This window comes from Neopsephotus bourkii, unplaced genomic scaffold (assembly GCF_033783945.1).
Source record: "Neopsephotus bourkii isolate Nb327-2 ecotype Australia unplaced genomic scaffold, CSIRO-AGI_Nbou_v1 NB_1671, whole genome shotgun sequence".
Taxonomy (NCBI): Eukaryota; Metazoa; Chordata; class Aves; order Psittaciformes; family Psittacidae; genus Neopsephotus; species Neopsephotus bourkii.
This window is the reverse complement of record NW_026902145.1, coordinates 772,295-785,631: the sequence shown is the minus strand read 5'-3', so window position 1 is coordinate 785,631 and position 13,337 is coordinate 772,295.

Genomic DNA, 13,337 nt, shown 5'->3' with positions numbered 1-13,337 from the left:
TGAACAGTAATTAGAATAGAAAAGACTGATCTCACAATAAAGTAAAAAATATATAAAATGTGTTTTCAAAGACAGCACAAACCAATGGACAGCAGGAAGTCTTATGAGTTTTCAATAACAAAAAAAGAGTGAACAAAAAGAATCACATCAAACTGTAAAATGCAAATATAGAGGCTTCATATAGTCTGAAATTGGTGAGAGATGACAGTAGTATAGTAATGCTCAAAAGACTCTGGTTTTAGTTATTTTTACAAAAATGTTATTGTACAGACAAGGTTCAAAACTGATGTTAGTATGGTACAAGGGCAAAGAGACCTTAGTTATTTCAAGTTAGAAATATATTCAAGTTAGAGAAAGCAGGTCTGTAGATGAGCATAAGAGGTCATCCAATTGAGTCAGAGAGAATTCTGAAGGGAATAGACAGGATAAATGCTATCACATTAGTTGAATTCTTCTGAGAAGCAGGAACAAAGAAGCGAGAGCTAAAATAAATCAATAGCAAAAATATTTGTTGGAATTTCTTATACAAATAGGGAACAAGTGCATGAAATATTTCACTAATGGCAGCAAGAGGAAGAAATAATTGAAACTATAAAGGGTTAGTGTACCTAAGGTTTAAAAAATACAGACATTTAACATTAGCATTTACAGTGAGCTGTTTTCTTTGCAAATAATTGCATATAATCTCTCTGCAAGGCAGCTCTAGTTTAATAAATAGTAAAAGAAGGCAGAAAAATGTTGAAATAGAAGTTTAATTTGGAGGTGGTTATAATTCTGGTTATTGGAAATATTTCCAATGGCTCCCCAGTAACACAAGTGTGCGTGTGGAAAGAGGGAGTAAAAATTGCCATTTACCCTGTCTACCATTTACCCTGTTTGAAAACATGCATAGCAGGAGGGACTGTGTGATCACAGGATTTTTTTTTGTTTTGTTTGTTGCCTTTTTTTTAATTAGTTTTACATCTGTGCAGGGTACACAAATGCACACAACAACTAAAAATCCAGCTCAGGAATTTGCCTGCTGTGGCTCTGAGCTAAAATTGTGAGAGCACTTCAGGGATGGGACCTTCCCAAGACCTTACCTGTTTAACCAGCAGCTCCCCTTACGCTTCAGCCATGATCCTCTTCTGTAGCACAGGCCTTGATGGATAAGTGCTAACTGAAATGTGAAGTAAAAGGGACATGTCATTCTTTTTCCAGTGACATACTCCTGTTTAAAGTGAAAAATGGAGAATTCTGTCTGTAGGTGCCACTGACTAATGTGTGCTATATTTGTTGTTATACTTAATTGTCACTCAAAAGCTCAGATGAGGCTGTAGCATCCTGCCTGGATATAGGAACTTTTCTGCCAGGGTGATGATGGATCATCAGATTCACTCTATCATACAGAAATCTTAATTTTGAATAACTGAAGCTCAGGTATCATGCAAGACCCCATCTATTCAGGCAAGAATGGCCATCTGTATAGAAGCTGTCAGCAAAGGTCTCTATGGGCTGCCGAAACCTGGATCGTCCTTTTTGCTTTGAGGATATGATGGTGGGCACAAAGGTCAGTTAACTGTAAATGATGAAGCAAATTGAAGTGTGGAGAGTGACATATGATTGTAAAGGTGATTGAATATTGAATTGTTATACATTGAAGCACTTAGGAACGTGGATTACTGTGGATTTTAAACTTTAGGGGGGGGGCATCCACTATCCAGGCCATGAGCTTTTGATAATGTGTGCTTGAGAAATTGAAATGTATGTGCATAACCCAAAAAACCTGTAAAGACTCAGAACCATTCCTGAAACATGCCTAAATTGGGTTTTGCTTCAATAAGATCATAGAAAAGATAGGATTTTCCCTCCTCCTTCTCAGGCAAAGTGGGTCACAAGTTGGTTCAAATCCTGGTAATGCAGCCTGAAGAATGAGATATTCCTGGAAGACGAAGTATGCTATCTGCAGTACATATCTATGTTAGGGCTGCTGCTCTTATAGGCACATCCAAGCTGGCTTTAAATGCGATTGCTCAGCTAGTAATGTAGCAGCACTGCGCCGGCACAGGGACCAAACTGTTTACCCAGTTTTTCAGCCATGGAACAACGTTCACATCAATGAATGCAATGGAGACATACTCAGAATAAGAATGTGATTTATTCTTTCAATGAGAGAAGCAACTATACGTTCAACAAAGGCTTTCCTTAGACTAATGGCCAAAGTAGGCCCCAGAGCAGCTCCTCTATAGACCGAGAAGAAAGGATTGTTTGTTGAGGCCCAACATCCCCAAAAACCAGTCTGCTGAGTGGATTCCATCATGTATGAGTTCTCTGCTAACTTCATTGTCATGGGTGTTTCCACAAGCCTGCCATGCACAGCATAACTGTAGCATTTACTACAGCAGCTCCTGATAGAGCAAATAATTCAAAGTCCTGTCACAGCTTGAAAAGAACAGATGACTACTATAAACAGGTTTAACATATAGAAGATATTGTTTACCGGTGGAGTATAGGGCAATGTGATTTTCTATAGAACCTCTCATTCTCAAGGAATGGCAAAGCATTTAATGAAGGAATGAGTTAGAGTTGTGGTTGTTCAGTCCAGAGCATGGCTGGTTTAGTGTTTCAATACAGAATCATTATGTGCTCAGCAGTAGCTCACAGGGCTGTGGCTGGTAAGGGCTGTCGTGCTGAGACAGGGACACTGGCTGTTTGTGGTATTGCTTACCCTCTCCTCATACGGGTACCAGAGGCAGAAAGAAGGAAACTTTTGTTAGTTCTTAGCACTTCCCCAATGCTAGTCACAATAGCTTTGACGGTGTGGCACTTTTAATAGTTGATTGCAAGGGCTGCAATTGGGTGAGCCCTAGTTTGTGTACAGGAATTCTACTCCCACAACTCTTTCCTTGGTCAGCATGTGCCTCTTGTATTGTGAAACAAATATGTGGTCTCCAGTGTGGGTAGCTACCCTTCCTGAATAGCTGAAACAGCCTGGGAGTAAAAGTACACCATTTGCTTTCCAGGGTGACTTGACTTCAGTTGAATTTGAGAACCATTTATGCACCTAATTCATGTAAACTAATGCTCCTGAAAATTGCTACTTTTAAAATCCAGTTTATAATATCAATCATTTTGGATGCTACTCATTTCCAGCCTTTTGGAATAGTGTTTTTATTTGCATATCTCTAGCTCTGATTTTTTGGATGTAACAGTGCTGAGTTCTTTGCCTTTCCCAGTATTCGATTTAGGGTATCATTATGGAAAAGCAAGACTGCTCTTCCCAGCAGTGAGGTGTGTCTCACCCATGTGTTGCAAGGACATTCAAGCACGTAATGCCAAGTAAACAGTTGTGCTTGCACAATCATCTTGCATGTTTGAGCTGTACATTAGTGTGGTTTTTTTATTTGCACAATTTGCAGTAAACGTGCCTTGAAGTGCAGGGTAGTAGTAATTGCTCTAAAATACAGGTGATCAGCCTAAGGAGGCAGTGTAAGTCTGGGAAGCTTGCAGAGGGGAAATAATGCACATATTCAGTTGTCTTAGGTGAAGCTTGGACATAAACCACATGCGAGAGCAGGAACTAGTCCAAAAGGGGTTAGAACTGCTGAGCCAGAAGACCACACTGCTCACGTGACATAGAAAGTGATTTTGCTCTGTTCATCTGCCTCCCATCTCCAAATAGCTCATGCAAGTTTTCCATTAGTGGGGGAAATTTATTTAGTTGGGCTAATATTATTCTACTTCTGTCTGTAAATAATACTGAGGTGGTGCTGAAATTAAAGCTTTTAACCTTTGAGATCTCTATGGCTTGAAAACAATGGAAATCACTTTTGTCCTGTGCTGTTGTCATCAGGGACACTCAAATCCTTCCCTCAGTCTGCACCAGACAGTATAGTTTCTGTAATACTCTGGGAACCCAAGCCACGGTGTGTTAAACAAAGCCTACTGAGGCTCGCTGGGACTGTGCATGGCTGTCGATGTTGCATGGCTCATCTTGGAATTGCAAGTGAAACTGGCATTTAGCAATATGGCAAATGAGGCAGAGCTCCAGGGGTAGTGTCTCTGCCTATGGATGGCCACATGGTAACCCTGTATGGGCACTTTGGCTTTATAGCAGCAGCCTGCTGTAGGTAGGTGACTGTTGGGTTTCTGATGGAGGTAGCTGGAGGCAGAGTTCCATTCCAGAACACCCTGCAGTTTCTCTTAGAGCGCAGCTGTCAGCACAGGCTGATGCCCAGACTTTATGAGTTCCTGGCTTGCTTTTGTCACATGCATGATATACTATGGAGGCACTGGCAATGTGCAGCTGGCAGGACACAAAGGTGCCATGGCACCGTGGGAAGAAATGGCTGGAGTGTGATGGAAAAATACAAAAAATCTGGGAAGACCTAAGAGGAGGATTCCTCAAGTGAGAGTAAAGAGTTCTTGGAAGTCACCAGCTACCTAGCATAACTACTTTGTTGTTGCTGGGTTCTTAGTACATTATTAAAGATGGGCACTGAGTGCCTTTGGTCAGGGTCAGTTTTCTGGTAAGTATTTAAATATAAATGAAAAAAAAAGTTGTCCATTCTGATTTTTCTAATATTTCCACTCACTGACTGTTTAGATAGCTTGCAAGTGTTCTGGAGCTTTGTCTTGAATACATACATAAAAATAGAATATTTGCAATACTATTTTCCCGATTTAAGACATTGAGGTGGTAATGGAGCCAGTGCTGGGGAGCTAATAGACTTTTCCTGAAAGCCTCAAATTTACTCTGCCTGGAATGATACATTTTTTAAGCTGAATTGTCACAAATCCTTCAGTGAGAGAATTTCAGGACAAATATTAAACACAAATTTTGAGATACTTGTTGGAAAATATTAATCTATAATTTATTCTGAATTGATCAAAATGAGATTTTGTAGAAGGTCATTATTTCCTCATCCCTCACAAAAAAAGAGGAACTATACATGCTGACTTCTGAAGCCAGTAAAAGCCAACCAAAAAACCCAGTCTAGGCATTTCACAATAGATATTCACATAAATACAATTTACAGGCCAGTAAGGTCTCATGCTTGGAGCATGAGACATATTAATAGATCCTCATCTTTGCTTTCTCTGTTCCATTTCTTGCATATCATGAGCAGAATTGCAGCCTCTCTGCAGCCCACATATTGGCTGGCCAACGTGGTTCTGGAGCCCTGGAAGAGGACAGAGATCACAACTTTGTGCTCCACAAAAGCAGAATTTCTTCTGGTTGGGCTCAGCTTTCAGAAGGCTGTTGTGTTTGAGGTCCCTTCCAACCCTTGGGATTCTGTTGTGCAGGTCTTTCTCAAATGTGGCATGTCATACCCTGCCTCACAGATCTGAACTTAGAAATCTGAGTGGTCTGGTTTCAATCCACGTGAACAAATGCAGATTTATCGAGAAGAAAATATTCCTAAAGGCTCTGATTCAGTCAGGCACTTACTTAAGCATATCCCTACCTTCAGCCATGTGGGCTGTTTAGTTTTTAATGATACATACCTTTGGAAAAAACACAAGCTGTTCACGACACTTCATGAACAGAAAGGCTGTGTTCAACTGTTTTTCTGCTGGGAATGATTCATTCAGGTCACCTTTACACTGTAAAAGTATGGGAGCAGGAGCGAGTCACACTGAGTCCTTAAGGGGGTGGAGCTGCTCCATCACATATAGAATGTGGAAGGATGGGTGAGACAGTGGGGAAGAAAAGAGTTGCTGCACCCTCATGCCCCCCAGTCCCCAGAGCATTGTGTTGGTCACAAATCCTCCATCCCATGGCACAGCACAGGGGCTGGCCTCACATCTTCCAGTTGCTGTTTCAGTACTTCTCAGTTCTTCCCTCCACTGCCCCATGACATTGTTGGTCCTTGGTGTCACTGGTGATGTGCCCTTCAACCCATGGGCACTGCAAGTAGAGCTGCCCCCATGGTCCCCTGTCCACCACTCAGTTCACTAAGAGTGGAAAAGAAGCTTGCAGAGCGGATGCCTCGATTGCTATGAAGAGCCATGCAGTTACCTCAGAAGCTGGATGGGTATCATTCAAAGTAAGAGAAGGGAAAAAGCCCCCATAAAACAATTTTGGATAAGTCCTCTTCAAACAATACCTGTTGTAGGAACTGCTTTCAGGGAGATACAAACATGTTATCCATTCATTTTTGCAACAGTTCTGAGTTGCTGAATTAATAGCAGACTCGTTTTGGAGGGTGACAAGATGGGAACCAGCATTGTAATTACACACTGCTCTTTTTGTGAAGACTGCCATAAAAACAACTGTGTTTTCTCATTACCTTCAAAGACAAGCAGTGAAACAGATTTCTAGCACCTTGCCCTCCATTACATCAGGACACTGTTCCAGAATGACATGAGTCATTCAAAGTGAAAATGTAACCTGTATAAACATTATTCAGTAGACTGTACAGAAGAAGGCGTTTCTGCTTGCCTAATTAAAGGATAATGAAAAAAACTGTGTATTTTTGGCAGTAGTTGTGGAAGTACATTGCTTTTGTCTCAGAAGTCAGATCATCATAGCACAAACAATTCACAAAAGAAAAATGTTCCCTTTCCCTCAAGATAGGTAATTAAAATCTTTCTCCCTGATCAATTCACCGAACACTGAAGGAGACATTCCATGGCTCTTTAGTACCTGGAATATCATTTTATTTTTAAGTTGAAAAGCTGTATTATAGTGAGCTACCATATACAGGGCTTACCTGTGCTCTTTAAATACAGCATTGATAATCCTTATCACTGTTCTCATGACTTTGTTTCAACATGCTTTTTAATGCAAATTTCCTAATCTAACTTGTAAAACATTTAATATTTAGAATATACTCCTTTAAGATCCATCAAAAGAGGCAAAGCTGCATAACAATGCCTGGTGCTGGAGCATTGTGAGCCTGCTACAAAGGAATGAGGTGATTCTTTCTTTCAGGTCAGAAGGTCAGGCTTCACTGCATTAATTTTGCTGAGTCTCTTTGTTATTTATAACAAACAAGGTCATTTATTTTCATTTCCTTGTATCTAATTGCATGCATCTCCTTTGGAGTATGAACTCAGTAAACAGGTGGCTGAAATGCTGGGGAACATGCTTGAAGCTGTTCCAGAAAAAAGGGCATGTCCCACACTGGTAAAGCAGTTTGATGAGTTAGAGATTTAGTCATAGCAGGATGTGCACCTGCTTGAAAGCAAACACGCTTCTCTCTGGCACAAACAGATACATGCAAATTAAAAGAGATTGTTTCACTCTGAATGGTGGGTTGATATTTAATCAAATTTAACATTGTATATTTTAAATAAAGCCTTGGTGTATATTAGTGTGAAATACAATCTCTTTCAACAGCTTTTGATTTCCCCCCCCCCACTTCTCTTTGATGAGTATTACAAATGAGTGATATTTCTGCACTAGCTGAGCCTACAAAAAGAGCATGTCTCCAGAGGAGAACTTTATCAGAGAATCTTTATGCTGAGAACTACCTCCATGCACTGAAAAAAATGGAATAATGAAAACCTAGGATGTTTGACTGACAATGAATAAACTAGATCTTATATTTTCAATTCTAAAATGAATTCTCACAAATTAAAGGGCATTCATTGGAGTGATAGCAATACGTCTTTTTAATCCAGTAAACCCCATGTTTCCAGGCAGCCTAAATGGAACTTCTAAATGTATTCATGGCAGCTTTTGCATAGTTAGTTATAGAATTTGCATTTCAAAATACAGGGACTCTATGGCTAAATATGTGGCTGCTTTGTCCTGAAAGATGAGATATCTTATGGACTACTTGATTTTAGGGGCAGTACAGAATACAGCAGGAAGCAATAATTGTCTGGCATGACAGAGCTTTCGCTGATAGCTGAGAACAGGTCCAGGGCTGAATCCATAACAGAAACAGAGGGAGCTTTTTGAGCAGGATTTTCTGTTTCCCCAGAGAACAGGAGGCACCATGCTATGTGTCCATAGGCTCTGCAGCAAGCTCTGGGGCTTAAGAAACCAGCTCTCCACAAGGGGAAAATGTGGGATGAAAGTTGCAGAGATGGACGGGCCATTCCAAGGAACAATTGTTTTGTCTATTTTCTAAGATTGGGAGTATAGGGGGTATTTGGAGGAGGCTCTGGAAGGTCATGTTTCCTCCTGCTCTTCCTGTAATTTGGCTGCAGATTGTTTCCTAAGAGTGGGGCAGGGAAGGCAATTTGGTGGTGAGGATTATGCTACAGCTTTCATTATTCAGGATGCATATTGTAGCCTTTCTATGAGAAGATTACTGTCCCAGGATTCTCTTTCTATGCATATGAAAATGCATTTGGTAATTTCAGGGAGAAAATACCTTTAAATGGTACGTTGGAGGAAAGATATTTTGTACCTCTAAAAAAGATAAAAATCCAAAACCTTTCTTTAGCAAAATATTTGTTTCTTGAATGTAATTATGAATGTCATTGTACATTCTTCCTGACTTCAATGCTTATCTTGAAGAGTTCAGTGAAAATAAATTGTTTTCATGAAAGCAGAGAAGCCATTTGATAAATACACCGTCTCAGAAAATTGTTCCTGAAGCAGAGGTTGTTCTCTCACTTTAAAAGAAAGAGAATATGCTTTAGAAAACAAGCCAGGCAGTAGAAATAAGCATTTTTTGTTTCAGTCAATTCATTTTAAAAAGCAATGTGTAAATCACACGGAAAATTCTGCATTGATTATTTTGACTGCTGTAGAACCCTGGAATAAATGGAGTTGAAATAGACTTATATCAAAGAACATTGCATTTAGTAGCAAGTCAGAGTGTTATTTTAATGCTGTTTTTTTTTTTTTTAGATCTGGTTTTGTGATCAGATGTTTTATTAAATATTAGCCATTCATGGAAATGAGGGCTGATTCTTTAAGAACAGCTTGGCACATACTGTTTATGAGCTTGGGGAAATAGTCTAGAGAACTGGATGAAATCTATCTTCAGCTTTTCAGTGTTGAAAACCTGACCCACTGAAGCATCAAAAAAGAGAACTCAGCTCTATAAACAGAACATACATCTCTCAAGTGAAAGTATAGTACTTCATTTTGGAGATGTTATTGTGATCACACTTCTAGAAATCTGTTTGTTAATTTTTAATCTGTTGAATTTATGCATGTGTCTATTACTAAGTTCCAAACTCTATTGTACAAGTACTTATAAAATATTGGGATTTTTAAAATTCTCAGCTAAAATTATGCTATTAATACCAGAGTTATTAAAATGTTCTCAGAAGGCTACATCATTAATTAGGAGACCTAAAGGATAACTAATGAGTCCTTTGGAAGACTACTCCCACTTATGGTATGGATGTGTTCTATCCAAACAAAGCTGTTATGTCTACAGTCCTATCAAATGTGGATAATTTTCTGTGTTTCTCCACTTATTCTCTAGAATTGGTCACTAATTATTTTATAAGTTATGCTGGTGGAAAGTGACATTAATATCACAGTAGGTCATGGTAACATTTGAAAGGTACTTGAGAACTGCAGCACTCTTGAATAATTACTTCTATTTTTATGGCATGACTGTGAAACTATACATGGCTTTTTACCTTAAACCTTGGCAGCGTCTCATGAAGTCCTTCAGTGGCTTCCAAGTGATGACCAAAAGCCCATCTCTTCCACACACCCCAACAGAAGATGTTCACTGAGGTCGCTAGAGCTTATGTAACCCCTTCCATGGCTTCCAGGGACAGCCAGGGCAGTGCTGCTCTTGTGTTCCCAGGATACCACACAGGCTTTCAATGGTAAGTGTGCCCTCTCCTTTGGAAAATACAGTATTATTGCATTAAACACAAGTCATGAAAAGATATTTCCTTTATCACTCCAGGAATATCGCCTCATCCTTGTTTAGGTACTTCATAATGAAATGTGCATCTGAAATATATCAGAGGTTATGTAGCTATATGCTATTTCAAATGACTACCTAATAGAACATTGGATGAAATTAAAACTGAAAACCAGGTATGAGTGAATCCCCTGCAGATACAAAGATTAAATGTAACCTTGATCATCTGGAAATACTCTTCACCCTACTTCACTAAGACTTTTCAGATAAGTTTCATTAAAATAATTATTTCAGTAAGAAGATTTATTTCTACTGTAAAGTGAAAGTTTCTGCCTGAAAAATTCCTCTAGACTAATACAGAAATGTAAAGAATTTGGATTGCTTATGATGAACATGTTTTTCTTTCTGTACACACTGTCCTCGTAAATCCCCCTTAAAAGGCAGATGCCAGCAGCATTTTTTTCAACCTCTTTTAATAATTCTTTTAGTTTAAATTCAACACAGGTATGAATGTGGAAAGGGCTGGAGAGGAAAACCAAACAGAAACATACTACATAGCTTCCACAGCTTTATATCAACAGATTATATCATTAAATTTACGTATGCATATATGTACGTAGGTATATATGTATGTATGTATATATCTATCTACCTACCTACCTACTTATCTACCTACCTACCTAACTACACACACAGAGAGATCCATCTTTAACCAAGTTTTCATGTCTTGCTTTAAAACAGCACCCCTGGAAGAAAGGAATACATTGCAACAATTTCTTGGTTTCAGTTAAAGCTTTTATTCTTTGATGCTAATCTAGAAATGACACTGTTCCAGTCATTGTTCTCTGAAAGAAGTCAATTTTTATATTACTGGACAGTTCCTTTTCTGTTTTCAGTACTGCAATCAGTTTGTTTTTCAACGTGGTCTTTATCTCACAATGACTGTATACTAGTATGCCAGGATACTGTAACACTGCAGTCAATAGCAACAGGATATTCACTCTGCCAAAAAGTAATCCTATATTGTCCATTACACACAGATTATTTTGGAGGGTTGTGGAATACTTTAAAGTGGCAGAAACCTTTTTTGCTGCAACATAATAAACATAGTTCATCGGTATTTGTGGTTGTCTCTATTCCATAAGCAAACACCTGTTTTTCTGTTAGAATATGGTTTAAATTGTCATAGGTGAGTTGAGGTGGCGAAATATTTCAGTTAAGATAAAAGATTTCAGCAATCCCGAGAAACATCAAAGCAGGCACGTTATTTTGTTTTTCCCAATTTCCCAAGGTAATGCATTTCCTGACTTAGGCCTGAAAGAAACAGAATTTTCACATACCAAAAACTTTCAGTTGTGATTTCCCCACCCCTTGCAACACTCTATATTTGTATTCTGAAATAATAATTTGTATTTTTTAAGGAATGACTACCGAAACTGCTTTGTATGTTGCTGTTTTTTAATCCTTTGATCTATAGTTTTCTAGATGCAGCAACTGAGACAAAGAGAAGGTAAATGATCATCTGGCAGACAAACAGTAGACTCCAGCTCCCCTTATTTGGCTGCTTCCATCTGCTGGCTGACATTCCCTCCTTTACTGCAGGAAACATGGTCAGTGACTAATAAGTGTTTATTGATCTCTGCTTGAGATACTTGCTGAGAAATGCAGATATTAATGAATATTTGATCTGAATTAATGCTAAGAACAAAAGTTTTTTCTTTACTGCCTCATTTATACAGGATATTCATGCCTGCATGATAAATATGCAAGCTTCCTCTACAACCTGATGAGAAGGGTCTGTAGTCAGATAAACTCTAAAGAATTATTCTGTTAATAATATTTCTTCTTAGCCAGAAGTTACTAGTGTAGTTGCTGCTTTGAGGGGTAAGTAAAAATATTATTCTCTGCAGCTGTACTTATAAGTAGAAATAGGTCTAATTCAAAGCCCTTTGCAACTAGTTAAAGGGACTTCTGATTGATTCTAGGAGGTTTTAGGTTATTTTCTAAACCATACGTGGTTGGTACCCTATCTTTGTTTTTTTCTCTTGTATTCCCCTCTTTTTATTCTGTGCCCTTTCATCCTCCACATGTGCTCTGGGGGAAAGGGGCTAAGACAGTGCTCCTTAACAGGTGACACTGGTGATGTTGTATTCTTCCATCTCTTCTTGCTCCTCCCAGTTCTTAATAGACGTGGGACCTGCACTGTGGAAATGAAAGTTACGTCTTTTTTTAATGTTGATTCTGCATTGTGAAATTAGAGCAAAGAGTCCTTGGTTCAACTTGGTTCATTCCATCCCTTCTCCTCATTTTCCTTCCCCTCTCATGTTTGCTCTTTGCCAGGAGGGGACTGTTAGACCAGGGACATGGGGGCTGCTGAGCTGCAGTGAGTTGCAGGATGACTTGGCTGGCTATCTGAACATTTGGATATTAGAGAGTCAGTATGTCTGCTTTCATCTCTGAGGTTTCTTCCTGACTGCTATTTGCTGGAGTAAATCTCCCAGTGCCTTTGACTTCTGCATAGCAAAAAGAAAACATTATTGAGTCACTAGTACTGTATCCATATTATGGTCAGGGAGATGAATACAGGGCTTGCAAAAGATTTTGCAGAGGCTGTAAAGGTACCAGTTAATGATAAAACATGTAAGTCATAACCATTAAACACATTCTTGTGCTATGCCCTAGTTCAAAGAAAAGGACTCACCAGGCTTGTGTAGGAATCAGCTAGGCCTGGAACATTAGTACTTACCTGTGCAAGTTGAAAAGTTTCTGGGCAGCAGTAAAAATTTGTGTATGAACTTTTAAGTTTGTAGGTAACTGATTTACTCCAATACAATATCTGTTCTTACATCAGAAAAGCAATCTGAGTGCTCCTAATGGCTTTTAAAATTGAATTGTGATGATGAGTCAGAAGAAAGTATAGCTGAAGACTGAACAAAGTCACAGTTTGTGTGTTACTGCCTGAATCATAATTGTTGACATCTGTAGACATACATTCAAACCTTTATGGAACAATGTTTTTCAAAAAGTTTCTTCAAAATCAAGGCTATCCAGGACCAGGGAAAGTACTGTGCTTACTTTTAATAAACCAGCAGAAACGAAGGGGAATAATCACTCAGAATTGCAAGTACTTCATAATTCCAGCTGCTCTCAAAGAAAGAAAAAATAATTAAAAGAATCCCAAAACCAGAGTTCTGCTGAGGGACCTTAAAGAGAATAGCTTGAGAGAAGAATGTGTTGGATTCCTTCCAAGTGATATGCACAGAGAGATGTAAATACTTTGGCTCATTTTTAATGAACTCCTGAGATAAATACATTGTTACTAACAAACACATTTGACATCATGCAGATGGATTTAAAGTGCACAGTGATTGCTCCAGTTTACTTATTTAATAAATTATATTGAAGAGGTGCTGAGAAATTAAAACACACATTTGCCTAATGTTTTACTTGGTAAAATTCTCTCTGGCACAACATCACATTAAGCCTAACATTTTGTTTAAAATGAAAAAGTAGCATATGTATCTCAGTTTCTTTTCTGTTTTTCTTTAAATCACTCATTAATTT